The 19313-nt window shown below is 34.2% G+C and overlaps 1 protein-coding gene and 1 long non-coding RNA gene across 12 annotated transcripts in view; one reads left to right on the top strand and one right to left on the bottom strand.

Annotated features, from left to right (window-relative positions):
• The window catches only part of LOC141414824 (uncharacterized), a 129799-nt gene extending 118713 nt beyond the window's left edge, over positions 1-11086 (top strand). For both annotated transcript variants that reach the window (XR_012439705.1, XR_012439704.1), the window contains exon 4: positions 10861-11086. This is a non-coding gene — a long non-coding RNA (uncharacterized lncRNA). The remainder of the gene's footprint in view (positions 1-10860) is intronic.
• The window catches only part of Ehbp1 (EH domain binding protein 1), a 331176-nt gene that overhangs the window by 116475 nt on the left and 195388 nt on the right, over positions 1-19313 (bottom strand). The window lies entirely within an intron of this gene.

Genomic DNA, 19313 nt, shown 5'->3' with positions numbered 1-19313 from the left:
AGGAGAGAAGGAGGGGAGGGAGAGGAAGGGAGGGACAGAGGGCGGGAAGGGGGAGAGAGAGAGATTTTGACAGATTGATTGATTGATTGATTTGGATTTTTCAGTTAGTTTTACTTGAAAACTACAAACCACTGTTTTTCATCAATACTCAGTCCATTTGTCTGCAGGAAGAAGTAGGCAGGCCAATCCTTTTCTTTTTTGGTCATTTTATTTCATCACGTAATTTTTGCTAGAAAGGATATTCTCTAGTTGTTTTTCAGTGATTCTACCTTTATATAATCCAACAAACAACTGATAAAAAATACAGAGAAGAGGAGCTACAGGTAGGTAGATGCTTTCTTTTTAAGCTAAGTTGTCACTGTGTAGCTCAGACTGGTCTTGAATTTGAGATTATCCTGTCTCAGCCTCCTCAGTACTTAACCACACTCCACTGGTAGATGCATTTTTAAGAGATACTAACTTTAAAATCATGTATGTTTCACCTCTGTAATTTCCATTTGTGGCTGATATTATTATAATCAAATAAAAATTCAATTACCCTATAAATTCAGTATAACTAAACCACACATAGATTTCCATGAATAATATTATATTCACAAGGAGATGTATCTTAAGGAAAGGAAACAGCCTTAGGATTAAGAGCATGCCTGTACTTTGAGTCACTCTGATCTGGGTTTAACTCCTAGTTCTACTACTTAATGTTTTCCTTAAAAACAATATACAGTTAAAGAAGCATCACAAAACAATAAAATGCTATTCAGGAAATGATACTGGTAAAAAATTTAGAACCTTAATTCATACCATTCATGTGAATAATTGCTACTATTTCTCTATTTACTGGAAATGTGTCTTCCTTATATTGCTTTATGACTTTTAGCCATTTTAATTTTTATACAGTTCAATTTGCCTATCTTTTCTTTGGTGGTATTTTGCTTCTTTTGGCTCAAAAAGTTATTTTCATCCAGACATCTAGCAAATATTATTTGCTTTAATGCCTTCATCTACCTAGAATACATTTTGGTGAATGTGTGAATTAAGATTCTTAGTTACTATCCCAACATCATTTCTTTCTCTTTTTTTGGTGAGAAGTGCTAAATAGTCTTCGATATTATACCTAAACCACACTAAAATGCCTTTCAATAAGTAAAAGGTACCATTTTACTTACTAATTAAAAGTTAATTCTATTAAAATGGTATAGTCAAGGCTAAAAATATACATATTGCTTCCTTATCTTTCAACCATTGCCTTTAACAGACAAATGATCACAAGTTGAAGCTCAGATTAGTCTTGCTTGGTTTTGAGAGAGTGAAGGGATTTTCCCAGTGTGTAAGAATATTCACATAACCAGTTATATAAATCTAAACATAAAACCAATCCTCACTAGGTTTTGAGATGGTAGTCTCCATCTTTGTGAAAAGTTGAACATTACTAATCAAGTACAATCATTATCTTTAGAAAGAGAAAAACAATGACAGTATTTATTTAACTGTAATTAAAAAAAACCATATTCATTTAAGTACAAGCCAACTGTACTTAAATAAGAACTGTCCAAATTGGAGAACATCATTCTGAGTGGAGGTTAGCCTGGCCCAAAAGACCAAAAATCGCATGTTCTCCCTCATTTATGCGGACATTAGATTAAGGGCAAACACAACAAGGGGATTGGACTTTGAGCACATGATAAAAGCAAGAGCACACAAGGGAGGTGTGAGGATAGGTAAGACACCTAAAAAATTAGCTAGCATTTGTTGCCCTTAATGCAGAGAAACTAAAGCAGATACCTTAAAAGCAACTGAGGCCAACAGGAGAAGGGGACCAGGAACTAGAGAAAAGGTGAGATCAAAAAGAATTAACCTAGAAGGTAACATACACGCACAGGAAATCAATGTGAGTCAACTCCCTGTATGGCTATCTTTATCTCAACTAGCAAAAACCCTTGTTCCTTCCTATTATTGCTTATACTCTCTTCAACAAAATTAGAGAGTAAGGGCAAAATAGTTTCTGCTGGGTATTGAGGGGGTGGGGGGGGAGAGTGAGGGGGCGGAGTGGGTGGTAAGGGAGTGGGTGGGGGCAGGGGGGAGAAATGACCCAAGCATCATATGCACATATGAATAAAGCAATAAAAATTTTTAAAAAAGGAACTGTCCAACAAAAATATTCTGTCACCCATTCATGATCTAAACTTTGATGTTATGAGCTCAATTAAATTATGGTATACATAAAAAAGCCATGAGACATTTATTTTGTAATAAATAAGGCAGTGGCTATTACTCAATTAGTAACTTTTTTGAGATAAGCTATCAAGTTTGTCATTTCTCCCTTCTTAATGCCAGTAAAGTTTTTTTGTTTTGTTTTGTTTTTTAAAGAAATGTACTTTCTGGGATTCTCCAAATACTCCCATTAGTATATTCTTCCCAGGTGATGGATGCCTTGTTCTTTTTGGCATCTGTGTAAGGGAATTTGGTGGCCTGAACTGTCTTTCACACAAACAGACCATGGAGATTGGGCCCAGTCTTGCGCTTGCCTCTCTTTTCCACAGTGTGGCACTGGGCACATTTCTGAACAAAAATCTTCTTGCCTTTCTCAGCAGCACCTGTTATTAATTTGCTCTTTCACCTCTAACACAAGCATTTCATGTTATATAATGCTTCCTTTGCTGTGTACTAAATTATTGTGTATATATATATGTATGTGTATCTTAATGAGATCCTGTTTGTTTCTGAGCTACATATTCTGCTTCAGTAACATACCTGCTATTTTTATTAGTACAACGCTTTAATTGCTTGGAGGGCTAATCAAGCCTTATCATTTTTTGAATATTTAAAAAATTCCTAACTATTAATTTTTTAAATAAATACTGAACCATTTTGACACCTTCCCATGAAAAGTTTTGTTTGCATTTGATTATGGTTACATAAAATCTATAAAGTATGTAAGGATGCCAGATTGCTTCACAATGCTTAGTGTTCTCATCAAAGTAAAATGACACAGGTGAAATGCCAAGAATAGCCCAGAGTGTTATCTTATTCAGTATATCCTCTTTTAAAAAATAATTATAAAAATAAGTAAAACATTAAAATCTACGTACAAAAGGCATCTATATTATTTAACACTTAGAACAAATCTATTTTCCTAAATTCTAAACATTATTGAATGTATTTTAATGTGTTACCTATGTTATAAATTAAAAAATTAGTAAAATTAAATGGCAGATAATTCATTTTTACAGTATAATTTTATTGTGGGTCTACTGTTCTCTTAGTGTATGCTGAAAAATATAATCTGCAGTTCAAAATTCATTTTAAAAAGTATACAATCAGAATTTGCATATAGAGTAATATACCAAGATAGCAAAAAGAGGTCTTATTAAGGAAATCCTTTATCTTATAGTAACATCAATGAGAATTTTTTAAAAAGCCCACATAGACCACGTTTTAGAAGTGTTAACCATGAGGAAACAGTTTCTAAGAGAAACATTTAACATGTTAATAACGCAACAGGATATAATAAGTCATATATCAAGATAATATCTAAGAATAATACTCATACCTTTGAATCCAGCTTCTCTACAAACTTTGGACTTTATTGGTCTAGGCTAAATCATATGCAATTATGGATGCATTCTAAGTGAGCAATGTAACATGGATTTTATGACATTAGGATCCTCTTCAACTTAAATTTGGTTTTAGATTTTTAAAGGGATGATTTATTGAAGCATAACTTACAACAAAATTCATCCTGCTAGAATGTATGATCTGAGGCCAGGTGTAGTAGCTCACATCTGTAATTCTAGCTACTGGGGAGGTAGAGATCAGGAGGATTGTAGCTTGAGGCCAACCAGCACAAAAAGTTCATGTCACCCCCATCTCAACCAGTAAGTTGGGCATAGTGGTATGCACCTGTCATCTTAGCTGTATGGGAAGTGTAAATAGAAGGATCACAGTCCAAACTTGCTTGGGCATAATCTTCAGACCCTATCACAAAAATAACCAAAGCAAAAAGGACTCCAGACATGTCTCAGTAGAGTACTTGACTAGCAAACACAAGGTCCTGAGTTCAAACTCCGTTGCCATGAAAAAAAAAGTATAATTCAATGAATTGTACAAATGCATATAGCTATGGAACTAACTTAATGTATTTTTTTGTTTGTTTTGTTTTCCTGTTTTGAGACAGGTCTTGCTATGTAGCCAGGTTGGCAATCCTTGAACTTGCAATCCTCCTGCCTCAGCCTCCCAAGTGCTGCCAACTTAGTATTTTTAATTAGCTCTAAGATTCTCTAATTTGACCTAATAATTAGCGGCTTGTTTCCATCCTTTCTCTGACCCCATTTCAGTCCTTTTGCTCAATGAATATGTAGATTTTCACAGTAAATAACCATAATTCATCTAATGAATCTCCCAACATTGATCCTTTGGTGAAGTAATACATTTCAAAATAAGGCCTAAATTGATACAGTATAAATTAATTTGGTATAATATTTGATTTTATCTTTATGGAGTATATTTATGTATTTTTGAAGAAAAAAATTAGAAAGATTAAAGAACTAATGAACTAGTTTCCCAGCATTCCTGTCTTCTTCCTAAGAATATATATATGTAATTTTATGACCAAACTTCATACAACAAAACAAACAATAAAATGAAGATTTCTACAGAGAATTGCAACCTTTATAAATGGTTTATCAAGTAAATTGAGTATGAGATTTTTACTGCTTTGCCCTTGGATGTCTGGATGAAGGCATAAACTTTTTCCACTATCATTTATTTCTGTAATTTCATAAATAATTATTTCCCTAATAGTTATGTATGTAACAGAAGTTTAAAAATGCTTTTCTATCTACGCAGCAACCTCTCTTGATTTAAAAGGTTTGAGACTTTCTTTCTAGGAATCGTTATATTGCCCAAATTACCTTATTGTTGTAAAAAGAGGATAGAAACATTTTACAAGTCTTTTTTAGCTCCTTAATTACCACATGAGCAATTCTGATTTATTTACTATTGAATTTATTTACCTAAGAGAATCATACACAATGTTTAGGCTACAAATTAAGTATTGGGTGGTTATGCTTTACTACATAACAAGTAAAAGCTTGTAATGAAAAACAGAAGCATAATAGCACGGCAATCTTCACCTATACTTCAGTTTTTAAAGAAAAACATTTTCCCTGCCTTGGGTAAAATATAAAAGTAGTTCATAGCTACAAAACTTTGTATTAATGCCTACTGTGAAATAGTACTTAATTGAAAGAGTCTTAATTAAATATGCCCCAACCAAAAACCCTCACCAAATTGCATTTGCCACCAAATGACTAACAAGAACACAACAGTTGGAAACTGTCAAAATATTTTACAGCTTAATTGTAATTACCAAACAAGTCTAAACATACCCTGAGTGGGCGTTAACCACATTTTGGGGGATGCAACACATTAAGCAGCAGTCACTTTTTTGTGGCCTCTAATTTAAATTTATAACTCCTGAATAACTCCAATGATCTTTATTGTCTTCAGTAGAAAAATCAGCAAAACAACAATGAGACATAATAATTTATCATCTTCATAGATTTGTTAGCAAGAAGGGCCTTTAAAAGATCATTTGGCTAATCTCTTCTTATCCTTGAATTTAAGTGAAGGTTATATTAGGTTTTGAGTTATAAATGTATAAACTGTTTATTTAGTTATTTGCCTTTGAAAATGTATTAAGTGATCTTAAGATATAAATATTTTCTGTTATCCTATCACAATAGATGTAGCCAAAATAAATGGGAAGGTGTGATTAGGGTAAAGTGTCAATATGGAAGTACAGCTGGTGAGTTTCCAGAGGAGTGAATACCGACATCGTTTGCCATTTGAAGTAGGACAGCATCCAGCCACTCTTCCCTCCTTACTAGAAGTGTACAGCTTGAGGCTTTCTGATTGGCAGCCACACTCACCAACAGAAAAGAAGTGGGTTAATTACTACCAAAGCACAGGTGGAACGCTACTCCTACTAGGTATCTCATACATCCACTCATCTTTTTAACAGTTGAGGAGAGAGTAGAAGTAGAACATAGTATGGGATATATATGCTTGGCTTTTCTGGGTTCTCATCTACATTTTTTCTAAGAGGTATCAGTCAATGGAGATTGTTCAAAAGCAGATGAGCAACATATTTAGAACATTAGAGTTTCAAATTTAAAATGACGTTATATTTAATTTTTTTTGTAGTATTTATTTACCAGTTCCCATACTGTTGTTTATATTGTTTACATTCAGTTTTCTTCTTTTTTTTTTCTTTTATTATTCATATGTGGATACGAGGCTTGGGTCATTTCTCCCCACTGCCCCCACCACCTCCCTTACCACCCACTCCGCCCCCTCCCTCTCCCCCCCCCTCAATACCCAGCAGAAACTATTTTGCCCTTGTCTCTAATTTTGTTGTAGAGAGAGTATAAGCAATAATAGGAAGGAACAAGGGTTTTTGCTGGTTGAGATAAGGATAGCTACAGGGCATTGACTCACATTGATTTCCTGTGCGTGTGTGTTACCTTCTAGGTTAATTCTTTTTGATCTAACCTTTTCTCTAGTACCTGTTCCCCTTTTCCTATTGGCCTCAGTTGCTTTTAAGGTATCTGCTTTAGTTTCTCTGCGGTAAGGGCAACAAATGCTAGCTAGTTTTTTAGGTGTCTTACCTATCCTCACCCCTCCCTTGTGTGCTCTCGCTTTTATCATGTGCTCATAGTCCAATCCCATTGTTGTATTTGCCCTTGATCTAATGTCCACATATGAGGGAGAACATACGATTTTTGGTCTTTTGGGCCAGGCTAACCTCACTCAGAATGATGTTCTCCAATTCCATCCATTTACCAGATGATAACATTTCATTCTTCTTCATGGCTGCATAAAATTCCATTGTGTATAGATACCACATTTTCTTAATCCATACGTCAGTGGTGGGGCATCTTGGCTGTTTCCATAACTTGGCTATTGTGAATAGTGCCGCAATAAACATGGGTGTGCAGGTGCCTCTGGAGTAACCTGTGTCAGTCTTAAAATGACGTTATATTTAATTTTAACTTCTTTTTTTTGGCAGTCCTGGGGTTTGAATTCAGACCTTGCACTTGCTAGGCAGGTGCTCTACTACGTGAGTCACAACTCTAGCCCACCATATTTAATTTTAAATATACTTAAACATGTAGCTAATACACAGTAAGCTCAAATTCTTAAAAGATGAGTACACAGGTATTGGTTGAAAATAATCCTTTCATTTTTTATATCTCTGGAAAAACTGCACTGAAAAATCACAAGGAAGAAAATACACATAGTAGCTCCAGAGCTCTCAAATGTTTAAGTACAGTTATTTAATTATGTATCCTATTGGATATTGGTTCAAATTATGCCTGTGAGCTAATGATGAAAAGTTTTCAAAAGGTCAAATAAATTTGAGGTTCTGTTGGCTTTTGGGAAGAATATGATCAGTAAATGGACAGAATATTAAAATAGAACTAAAACTGCTGATTATGGCCAGGGAGTCAAATAGCTAAATGGGTCAGATCTTAACAGGAGAAACTTTTTTAAAAACAATTTTCTCAAAAATTTTAAACAATTTTTTAAAATACTACATTAATTTTTTTTTAATAATGTGGTTAACACCCACCTAGAGCATGCTTAGACTTGCATTTGGTATTTCATTGAATATTTGGATGCAAAATTTGTGGAAAAATTAAGTGCACATTCCCAGAGTATCTAAACTAGAGGTCTCCAAGTGTACTATATGCCAGTGCTAGAAAAAAATTGCAAAAACATATTCTCATAGATATACATGTACCTGTTAATCTGTTATATGTGTATTCCTGTATATTATAAATCATATGCCACAGATGGAATTTAAAAAGATAAAGATGGCTGGTAGAGTGGCTCAAGCAGTAAGAGCACCTGCCTAGCAAGTCAGAGGTCCTGAGTTCAAATCCCAGTGCCGCCAAAACAAACAAAAAAGGTAAAGATGAAATAATTTAAATTAATTTTATATTAATGGGATGAAAACCTTTTTCATTATAAAAAAAGAATAGTTTGATAGAATAGGTTTAATTATCTCTGAAAGTCTTGGTTTAATAATTTGAAGGTCAAGTTCTAAAATTTTTTTTTTTTTTTTTTTGCAGCTTCAAGGTTGGTTTTGGCTCAACTTTTTATTTAGTATTCTGTAGTTGTTTAACATACACTTAAATGGTCTTACTGGGGGAGAGGAATGGAAAGGTTCTTGCAGATTCCCAAGGAAATGTCTGAAAGGGAATATATGGCCTGCATTATCCATTTGCTTTTGGGAGTTTACTGAATGAAAAGCACTTTCCTTATATAGATATCTGATGTCAGGTTTTTCATACCAAGAACATTGTGATTTCAGTTGGAAGACAACCTGAAATCCTGATTCTTTTCTTCTTTTGACAGTACTAGGGTTTGAACTCAGGGTATCCTACTACTTGAGTCATGTACCTTGCTGTTTTTGCTTTAGTTATGTTTCAGATAGGATCTTGTGCTTTTTACCCATGCTGGCCTGAGACCATGATTCTCCACCCCAATGACTCCCATATAACTGGGATCACAGGCACATACCACTTCTACCTGGCTTATTGGTTTGAGATGGTGTCTTGCTAACTTTTTACCCACACTGGCCCTGAATGCTGATCCTCCCAATCTCTTCACATGAGTAGCAGAGATTATGGGGCACTGCATCCAGGCATGGAAAAGGGACTTTTTAAAGGCCTTTTCAGACAATGGTGGATATTCTTCTTTTATACTACATCAGAACTAACAACTGGTGGTTTCTTAATGGTTTACTGCATTGTGAACCTGAAATCATATCAATGAACTTTTCAAACTGTTATATTAAAATCCATTGATCTATCTTGTACTTTGAAAGCTTTCCCTTATCTATTTGTAACTTTGATAGTATGTAAATATATAGGTCACTTGGAAAATAGATTTCTTGAATTATATAGACCTTCCAAATGCTGACATTAATGTAGTATTTAAAAATTCCTTAATATCATTACCAAACTCTTCAGAGAAGTCTTTAAAAGCACTGAGAAAATTTCAAGCTCAAAGTAGCAGACAGTTTTTCAAAATTCTAATTTTTGCTTAAAAGTTCAAATTTTATCATTAGCAACAAATATTTTCAGTTGTTTCCCTTAAAGTGACAGGCTCAATTTGTTCCCTTTCAAGAAAATATCTACTAAATGACCAAGTCTGAATAACCACAGTGTGTCAATCATTCTGGTGTTCCCTGAAAAAGGAACCCAGTTGAGCTTACAACTTAATTGCACAAGTGCTCTGTCTGGAGATAACAGCAGTACTTCATTCTGCAGTAGAATACATATTTCTCATTTTATCACACAGAATTTTAGAGGGATGTGTAGTCTAAAGATCAAGATTTCTAAAAGGCAATAATTTTTCCTGCTTTGTAAAGACATTCTTATATGAAGCTGGCTTAAAAAAAATAGAGTACAAGCCCAGTGTTGTGGTTTATATATGAAGTATCACACAAAAAAAGCTCATGTGTTAGAAGGCTTGGTCCCTAGCCAGCGGTACTATTGAGAAGTAACAGGATTGCGAAGACTCTAGTTTTATAAATGGATTAATCCCTTGATGAATTCAGACCCGAAAAGACTATTACAAAGTAGGGCCTGGTTGTAAGAAGTAGGTCACTGGAGTCATGCCTTTGAAAGGTGTAACTTGTCTCTGGGCTTTTCTGTCTCTCTGCTTTCCTGACTGCCACAAAGTAAGCATCCTTCCTCTACCATGCCCTGCTGCATGATATTCTGCCTCACCTCAAGCCTAAAGGAATGGATCCAGCCAATCTGGAACTGAAATCTCTGAAAATGTGAGCCAAAATAAATAAATCTTTCCTCCTTTAAGTTGTTTTATTTTTCAGGTATTTTGTCACAGTGACAAAAAGTGACTAGCATAGCTACGAAGAATATAATGACTACTACTAACAGTTTATTGCTACTACTATGGTTCATATTACTACTGGTATGGTTCATACCAGTACCCACCTCAGCTTTTGTTCAATCTATGCAAATTTTAACTCAGTGAAAATTGCAAATAATGTCTTCATATTATTATGAAAATGGCCTTTACTTCAAAAGCCCATCCTATCAAACTGTCTTGTGGACCTCTACAGATCATTCTTTGAGAACCTGGCAAAGAGGAGTAGCATCAGGGAAGATGGTTATTCATATAGTTCACCAAGGCATTTATTTTGCTAAGGGTGCTAAGCCCTCGGTTAGGTCTTAGGTTCATCTTGTTGATGAAACAGTCTCTGCCCTCCAGTAGAGATGGACCCAGGATTAGCATTAATAGAAATTAAGATTTGGGAATTTTTCTAACACTTATTATTTTTTACATGTCCAAACTAGTTATCTGAAGACTTGTGGTTTTACACTACGACATCATAAATACTATCAGAAATGAATGGCAACCTAATGTCTACTCATTACTCTACATATTTGAGATTGTGATTTTAGTATTCAAGTTAAATCTTAAAAGCCTTAAAGAAATTAGATGGCTATAGAGTACAGCAAGTGGATAATGTTCATGCAATAAATAGCTGTAAAACAGTATTGAAAGTGATTTGAATTTCTGGCTCCTTTCCTACTTCATTATTTACAAGAGAGCAAGCAGGTAGGCTTGGAGTATCTTGGAAGCTGTGTGTACTACTTACAGTGCGGAAAAGTCTCCCATTACTATTTAGAAACCCCCTCTTTTTTCAGTAATAATGTAGATAGGTAAGGTAAAGGAGAGAATAAAAAACACCTTTAACTGTTAATTAACAAATCTGTGTCTAAATTATATACAGTTTTTCCACCAAGTTTTCTTTTTTCTTAGACAAGGAGAAAACAAAAATAACACAGGACCCTCTGAAGATTCAGAAAAGTAAGTATCTCTAAAAGTTAATCTACCATCAAATAATAGAGATGATTTTTTTGATGCTCCAACTGTGTTAACATGTATAGTCTATCCAGTGGTTTCCAGTCACTTGCAGTTTCCACCTCATCAAGTACATTACTAAAGAATCTAGGTGCCATGTAGAATAAAACTTTTTAAAACCATATTTTCCCCAGAAAATATATTAATATGTTTCATTCATTATATATATATATGTATGTATATATATGTATATATATACATACATATACATATACATATACATATATATGTATATATATATATACATACATACATATATATGTATATACATATATATATATATATATATATATATATATATATATATATATATGGGTTTGTTTTTTATTTTTTTGCGGTACTGGGGTTTGAACTTGGGGCCCACCTCTTGAGTCCCTCCTCCAGCACTTTTTTGTGATGAGTTTTTTCAAGATAGGGTTTCAAGAACTATTTGCCTGGGGTTGGCTTTGAACCTCAAATCATCCTGATCTTTGCCTCCTGAGTAGCTAGGATTACAGGCATGAGCCTGTACCAGAATCACAATATACATATATATATACATACATATATATACATATATACACACATATTAAATTACATGTGTGTATAATACACACACACACACACACACACATACATAATTTCTGTAGGAAAACCTGAAACTATGAAATTCCTGAAACACTGGTCTTGGCAATGACTTTTTAGATATGATACTAAAGCACAGAAAACAATAACAACAACAAACAACAAAAAGAGACAAGTAGACTACACCAAACTACAAAGTTGTACCATGAATGAAACAACAGAGAATGAAGGCAACCCACAGAATGAGAGAAAATATTTGCAAACCATAGACCTGGTAAGGGGGTTAATAACCAAAATATGTAAGGAACTTAATAGTTCATAGTATTATTAATAATAAATTTAAAATAGGCAAAGGACTTAAATAGACATTTCTTCAAAAACATACAAATGGTCAACAGGTAGTACAAGAAAAAAAATGCTCAGCATCATGAATCATCAGTGAAATCTAAATCAAAATCACAGTGTGGTATCCTTCACACCTATTAGGATGGCCATCATAAAAAATAATAATAATTTTTTAAAAACCCAAAAAAGCAAGAGCTGGGGGTGTGGCTCAAGTGGTAGAGTGTTTGCCTACCAAGCACAAGGCCTTGAGTCCCACCAACAAAGCAAAGAAAAAACAAAAAGCAAAACCCAGAAAATAACAACTATTGATGATGATGGGGAGAATCTAGAACTCTGGTATACTGTTGGTGTGAATCTAAATGGCACAGTTGCTATGGAAAACATGGTGGTTCTTCAAAAAATTAAAAATAGATTACTTAACATATGATTCAGCAATCCCACTTTGGGGAATTTATCTAAAAAATCTGAAATCAGGAGCTTGAAGAGATACATATACCCAAATATTCACAAGAATATTATTCACAACATTATTCACAATAGCCAAGATATGGAAATAATCTAAATGCTCATTTACAAATGAATGGATAAAACTAGGAATTTATATGCAAACTGGGGCTATACAGAGAAAAACAAGAAGAGAATCTGTCATTCTACAACATGGAGGAACCCTGGAGACATTATGCTACATAAACTAAGCCAGTCATGAAGGATAAATACTCCATGATTTCACTTCTATGAACCATCTAAAGTAGTCAAAGTCATAGAAACAACAAGTAGAATGATGGTACTGGGACTGGAGAGAGAGGAAAATAGAAAATTGCGGTTCAGTGGTTAGTTTCAGTAATGCAAAATGAAAAAAGTTTTAGAGATTTGTAGTACAACTCTGTGTTTGTAGGTAACAATATTGCCCTGAACACTTAAAATATAAGACAGTAGATCTCATATAGTTGTTGTTGTTAGGGGATTTTTTGGTGGGACTGGGTTTGAAACCAGGGCTTTGAGCTTGCAAAGCAGGCACTGTACTGCTTGACTTACACCTCCAGTCCATGCTCTGGTTATTTTGGAGATGGGGTCTTGAGAACTACTTGCCTAGGCTGGCCTCTCTTGGCCTCCCAAGTAGCTAGGAATACAGGCATAAGCCACTCAGCTTCATGTATTTTCTGTTACATTTTAATTTTTTTTCTAAGACACTATGTTACCCAGGCTGGCTTTGTACTGCTAGGCTCAAGCAATTCTGCCTGCCTCAGCCTCCTGAGTAGTTGCAACTACAGGTGCATGCCACCATGCCTGGCTATTTGGCAGTTACTTAAAACACTAAACATGCAAGTAATCATAAAACCAGCAGTTACACCCCTTGGAATTTCTGTCCAATTAAATGAAAACTTTTATTATTCACACAAAAACCTGTACATAAATGTTAGCCAACTCCTGGAAACTATCAAATGTCCTTTATCAGGTGGGTGGCTAAACAAACTGTGTTCTATTCATAATATGGACTACTATTTTAGCAATATAAAGAAATGAATTATTGGTACATGATTCATTCAAAACCTGAATGAATAGCCAGAGAAATATGTTGATTGAAAAAAGCCAGTCCCAAAAAGTTACATAACTATACAATTCCACTTACATAACCCTGCTGAATTACAAAATTATGGACATGCACCTCTCTCTCCTTTGTCCAACTAGCTAAATTTATACTCATTTTCAGGTCTCATCAAAAATGCCACTTCCAGAGTGGCTTTTTATGACCCCCGCAATCTAAATTTATATCCTAAAACCTTTACACTTGGAATTATAGGCATCTGCCCACACACCTGGCTTTTCTCTCACTCTTTAACCTCTTACCTTGCTTCATTTTCTTATTAAATCTGAAATTATATTCTTTAATTATTTGTTTACTTATTTGTAATCTTTCTCTAGAATGTAAACTCCCCAAGGTCAAGCCTTTGTCTTCTTTACTGCTCTATCCAAATTTCCTAGCAACGAAGCAGGACTTAAGGAATCTATAATATGAATTTAAGAGCTCAATTTTGCAAGGAAGAAAGGTATACAAATGAACCACAATATATAAGATATGGAAAATGAATGAGAGGCACACAGGATGGAGGGATCATCTCTGCTTTGGCAGTCTAGAGGGATCTACATGAGAAGAGTCACTTGGGTTAGACATTAAGGGATATCTAGAAATAGATCAATTAGAAAATGTAGTGTGATGAGTGGTACTCTAGGTAGAAAGCACAGTTCATAAAGGAATGGAATAGAAGTCATTGTACAGGCTTCATGTGAGGGAATACTTATAAACATCTCACTTACTTAAAATGTCCCTTCCCTACTTTTGTGTCTCAATTCTACCAAAACAGTAAGGTATATGCTCAGATGTCATTTTCCACACAAAAGCTTTCCTTTCTTTCAAATTCCATACTACATTGCATATATCAAAGTTTCTTATGGTAACTTATCCTTTAATCTTATTTTATAGTATTTAATTACTGCTCATGTATGATTTCCCCTACAAGTCTTTATACTGCTTATAGTCCAGAGAGAAAAAAAAAATAGATACAAGATTATTTTTTAGCGGTGTAATGGTAATAGAGGGAAAATAAGCATTATCAGGTTTTAAATAATCACTACTAAATCACAGATGGGGTTAGGGACCTATCTAAAAACCTTGTATTACATAAAGAAACTACAGATGAATTTTTCTCCTTTCAGGGAGTAGACCTTTTGACTCAAAGTGTTCAGATTTCTCTTCCTCTTCATCACTCCAAAATTTTATTGCTTATTTTTATCACTTAATACTTTTATTACTATCCTTTTACAATCATTCATTCCTTCATGTTTTAAATTAGAACTATAGGCATTATAGCAGTTAACTATCATTTAAATTCACACTGATAGAAATTTACATAAGGTGCAGTCTTAGCTATTTGGGAAGCTGAGATCAGAACGATCACTGTTCAAGGCCAGTTCAGGCAAACAAAGTTTGTGAGATCTCATCTCAACCAATAGCTGGGCACAGTGGCATGTGCCTGTCATCCCAGCTATGTGGGAGGTTGAGATCGGGAGGATTGTGGTTCCAGGACAGCTCAGGCATAAAAAATTTGCAAGACCACATCTCAACGGGGCGGGGGGAAGGGGGGTGGGGGGGGGGAAGCTGGGCATGGTGGCACATGCCTGCTATGGCAGAAGGCCTAAAATAGGAGGATTGTGGTTCAGGCTGTCCTGGGCAAAAACCCAGAACCTATCTCCAAAACAACCAGAGCAAAATGTGCTAAAGTCATGGCTCAAGTGGTATAGTGTCTGTCTAGCAAGTGTGAAGCCCTAAGCTCAAAACCCATTACCACAAAGGAGAAAGAACACTATCTAAGTTTGAGCATTTGAGTATTTTATATCTATGATGTTCTTTTAAGACTTAGTATGTAATTTTAATAAAACAAATAGATATAATCATTTCACTCTTTATTTTCCTCATAAACCTCCCCAACAAGCTCTCTAAAGAACTTTCAATTTGAACCATTGAAGCAGAAAATTATCCATTTGTTTCAAATGCTTCTTTATGCATTGTGGTTCGTTTTACAGCCCAAAGATTACTCATTACCACAAACTACACTAGCTCACTTAGGAGACTCAATAATCAAGAGCCAGAGCTCACTGATGTCAAACCAGTCAGTAGTTCCAGGATGCACATTTAGCACACAAGAGACATCAAAGATTAGATTTCATTTTATATAAAATCATCTGAAAAGTAAATCTGCATGAAAAACTAGTATTCTTTTAAAAATAAATCAATTCCATTTTTATACAAAGCTATGCAAAATATGACATAAAGTGACTTATAGGTAATAACTGCTTAAAATGTTTCATATGTTACTCACCAATATATGATTATTTTGGAGCCTTACCTTGTTATTTTCTGTTTAGAACATAATAATTTTTTTGGTAATAGTCATAGTTTTAACTATTACAGTCAAAAATGGAACAAATAAGATTACTGGAAAAGGTAGCCTTTACAAACATCATTCAGTAGTAATTCTGACTTCTTTTTCTTTCTTTTTTTGGCAGTACTGGGCTTTGAATTCAGGGTCCCATGCTTGAGCCACTCCACCAGCCCAATTCTGACTTTCTTAATAACCTCCATTTAGCCACCCATATTTTTAAAAAGTGTATATACATATATTTAAAACTATGTTGCTATAATACTAAGGTAAAAATGTTTCAGAGATTTAAAAACTGAAGATAATTTCATCACAACTACAAATGACCTACAGAAGTAATTTGCACTGTCGTTACTCCTCCCCTTTGACATTTTTGATATTTTGGAAAACAAATTTCCTTTTCCTTTTATTCTTCCTCCCTTACCACAGCCACTCCCCTTAGGCAACACTGTGTCAATAACCCTCCCATGTTCAAAGTAGGCTACATCTGTTCTATTTCATTGTTGTAAATTCCTGCTTTAATCCTATTTGACTTTATTTAGGCAGAGATCATCCTAAATTCCACAAATGGAGGAACCAATGGCAAAACACACTATTGAGCATAGCTTTAAACAATGCTGCTGTAAAACATGTGACTAATATATTCCTACTGTCTCAGAATTACTTATCACATGGGCCTCCAATCTTGCAGCCATGTGTTAAGCACATTATTATTACCATATTTGCTAAACAATGTGCTAACAGCACATTGCTATTTCTTTTATTCCTCCCACCCTGAACTAAGTACTGAATGTTCAAATTACTAATCACACAACCTTCACCATTATAAAAGTAACTCAGAGTAGCTGTTTTAACCTTGTTGTTACTACTGGATTTTGGCAAATGGTAGCTTTTTTGTTGTTGTTCCTTCATAGAATGGCATGTCCAATTCCTTTAGTTCTCCAAATCTGTCAAATAAAACTAAATTATTTTATTCAACTTAAAAAATAAGTTCCCAATTCCAATAAACAGCAAAATTAATTGGTTTGGTTTTAAATTAGATGTGATTACGAGGTAAAGCATTACTGGCCTTTTTCTCTACACTAATTGTAGCTCAAATCTATAATTTCTTGCCATCTGTATATATCATATCTGACTATAAAACTCATATACATTAATAGGAAGATTAAAGTAAGAACTACAATAAACTTAAGAAAGGTTTATGAGATGAAGGTAATTATTTTTAATATGCTCAGAACTCACCATGATGTCCAACTTAGAAAAGATGTCTGCCAACGTAAGATAGACCGTGCTCAATTAGTTATAAGCAATCAAAAAAAAGGCCACTGTTGTTTCTACAGCTTAATAAGGAAAAACAAAATCTTTTCTATAAAACACTGGGTTATTGGCCTTAAATATGCATTGCATTATAAGGAAAAAGTAAACACAAATTTTCAAGAAATAATTTAGCTACTATATAAACTTAAAATGATGCTAATACTATCTAGCCATGGTTTCATTATATAAAACAATCTAACACAATTACACACAGATTCAGTGAGTAAGTACTTAATAAACACTTTCTTTTTACAAAAGCAAAATTTGGAAAGCTCTCTTTAAATTGTAAACTTTGCTAGTACATTTAAATGTTCTACAGTGTATTGTCTACTAGAAAAAAGCTTGAGACTAAGGAAGCGTGATATGATAAGCCACTACCAAATCAGAAAAATTTTAAATTGAAGGCTAAATGCTTAGTCTAAATTTGCATCATTGAGAAGATACAGTAAACAAAACCAATTTATACAGAGGCTTTTAATAAAATCGGGTAGGATGACTTAAAATCGAGCTTTTGTCTTTTGAGATTATTTGAATATTATCTAGAGTTTTTTGTCTATCAGAATTGAGAAATTATGGTAGAATGTTATTAACAAACTTGACAAATGATAAAAGATTATTTATACTTGTGTTTTTCTATCAACACAAAACAATGCTTTATAATATCTTCTTGTTTATGTTGCCCATTTCTCTTTTAAGAAATACCTTGTATCTTAAGAGACTATGAAACCAGCTTTATTTTTTCTACATGGGCCTTAACAACATCCTTTATCTAAAGATGTTCTTGTCCCAATCTTAGGGCTCAGTCCTCCATATCTTGTTCTTAATGTTGTTCTGAAGTAGGGAAGACCCTTGGCTCTTGAGTTCATGACTGAAACACCTTCTTGTGAAGGCCACAGTTAGTGAGTTTCTCTTGGGAAGCCTTAACAGGTCAGCACCTTCTAATCACTCTGAGCTCAGGCATCTCTGAAGGAAGTTTAAGGGTAATTTTCTTACACTTTGCTTTTTTATTTTCTTATGCAAGTTTAATATTAATTGCTTATTTTGCAAGATCTAACTAACATTTCACTTACCCCTTGAAAAGGCAAGGCCAATCTCAATCTCACATCTGTGTTTTGGATGGAAGAAGTAGAAAAGAAAAAAATAGAAGTAGAAGCTAAAGTTCAATCTATCTAAAACCAAATTAATATTCTTAAACACAAACTTACATTCACTTTCTCTATTAAGAACAGAGCCAGAACTAACTTTATTACCTTTCTTTCTCTTTTCTCCCCCTCTCCCTCCTTTCCTTGCCTCCTTATTTTCTTTATTTCCTTTTCTTGTTTTCTTTCCTTTTCTTTTGTCTACATATGTATCCAACAAATATTTGTTGAGCATCAATTACATTATAAGCATCTATGCAAGGCTCTGAGGATACAGAAAAAAGAAGACAAAGTCTCTAATCTCATAGAACTCATACAGTAGTGAAAAAGGAACCACCAAAGGATGACAAAATATACAATTAGGAAAAGGGGGACAGTTCATATTGGGTAGTCAGGGAAGGCCTTTTAAAGGAGGTAATTTTAAAAGTGATCTATGTGAAATGAGGAAATAGGTCATAACAATATTTAGGAAGTAATATTTGGGAGCAAGTGAAAGACAATATAAAGGTCCTAATGGTAGAATGAATTGGCATGCTTGAGGATAAGATAACCAGCATAGCTCTAATGGAATTAAAAAGGGAAACAAGGTTGGAGAGAAAGACGAGGACCACATCACATAAGGCTGTATAGGGCATGGAAATTTTATTTTGTAGATTATGGAAAACTATTGATTGGTTCTGAATAGGGAAGTGACATAATCTGATTGATGACTTAAAAAGGTTTTTTTCAGTGAGACTATCAGTTTCCATTCTAGAGACCTTTCTATTACACAACAACAAAATACTGCATAAAATATAGACTTTTATTGATTTGCTGGGCATACACAAGATGTAGCTTTTATAAATTAATACCTGTGAGGTGAGTAGTAAGCTCCTATGAAAGGCAAGGTTATCCCAAGACAGGAACATTTTTTGTTTTGTGGCTATCTTGGTGTGTGTGTGTGTGTGTGTGTGTGTGTGTGTGTGTGTATTGTCTTTCACAGTAAGTAATTAAATAAATAACTTAAATATAATATAGAAGCATACCTCTATACCCAAGAAATCCTATC

Source organism: Castor canadensis, chromosome 12, assembly GCF_047511655.1.
Source record: "Castor canadensis chromosome 12, mCasCan1.hap1v2, whole genome shotgun sequence".
Lineage (NCBI taxonomy): Eukaryota > Metazoa > Chordata > Mammalia > Rodentia > Castoridae > Castor > Castor canadensis.
This window is presented reverse-complemented; position numbering and strand designations above follow the sequence as displayed.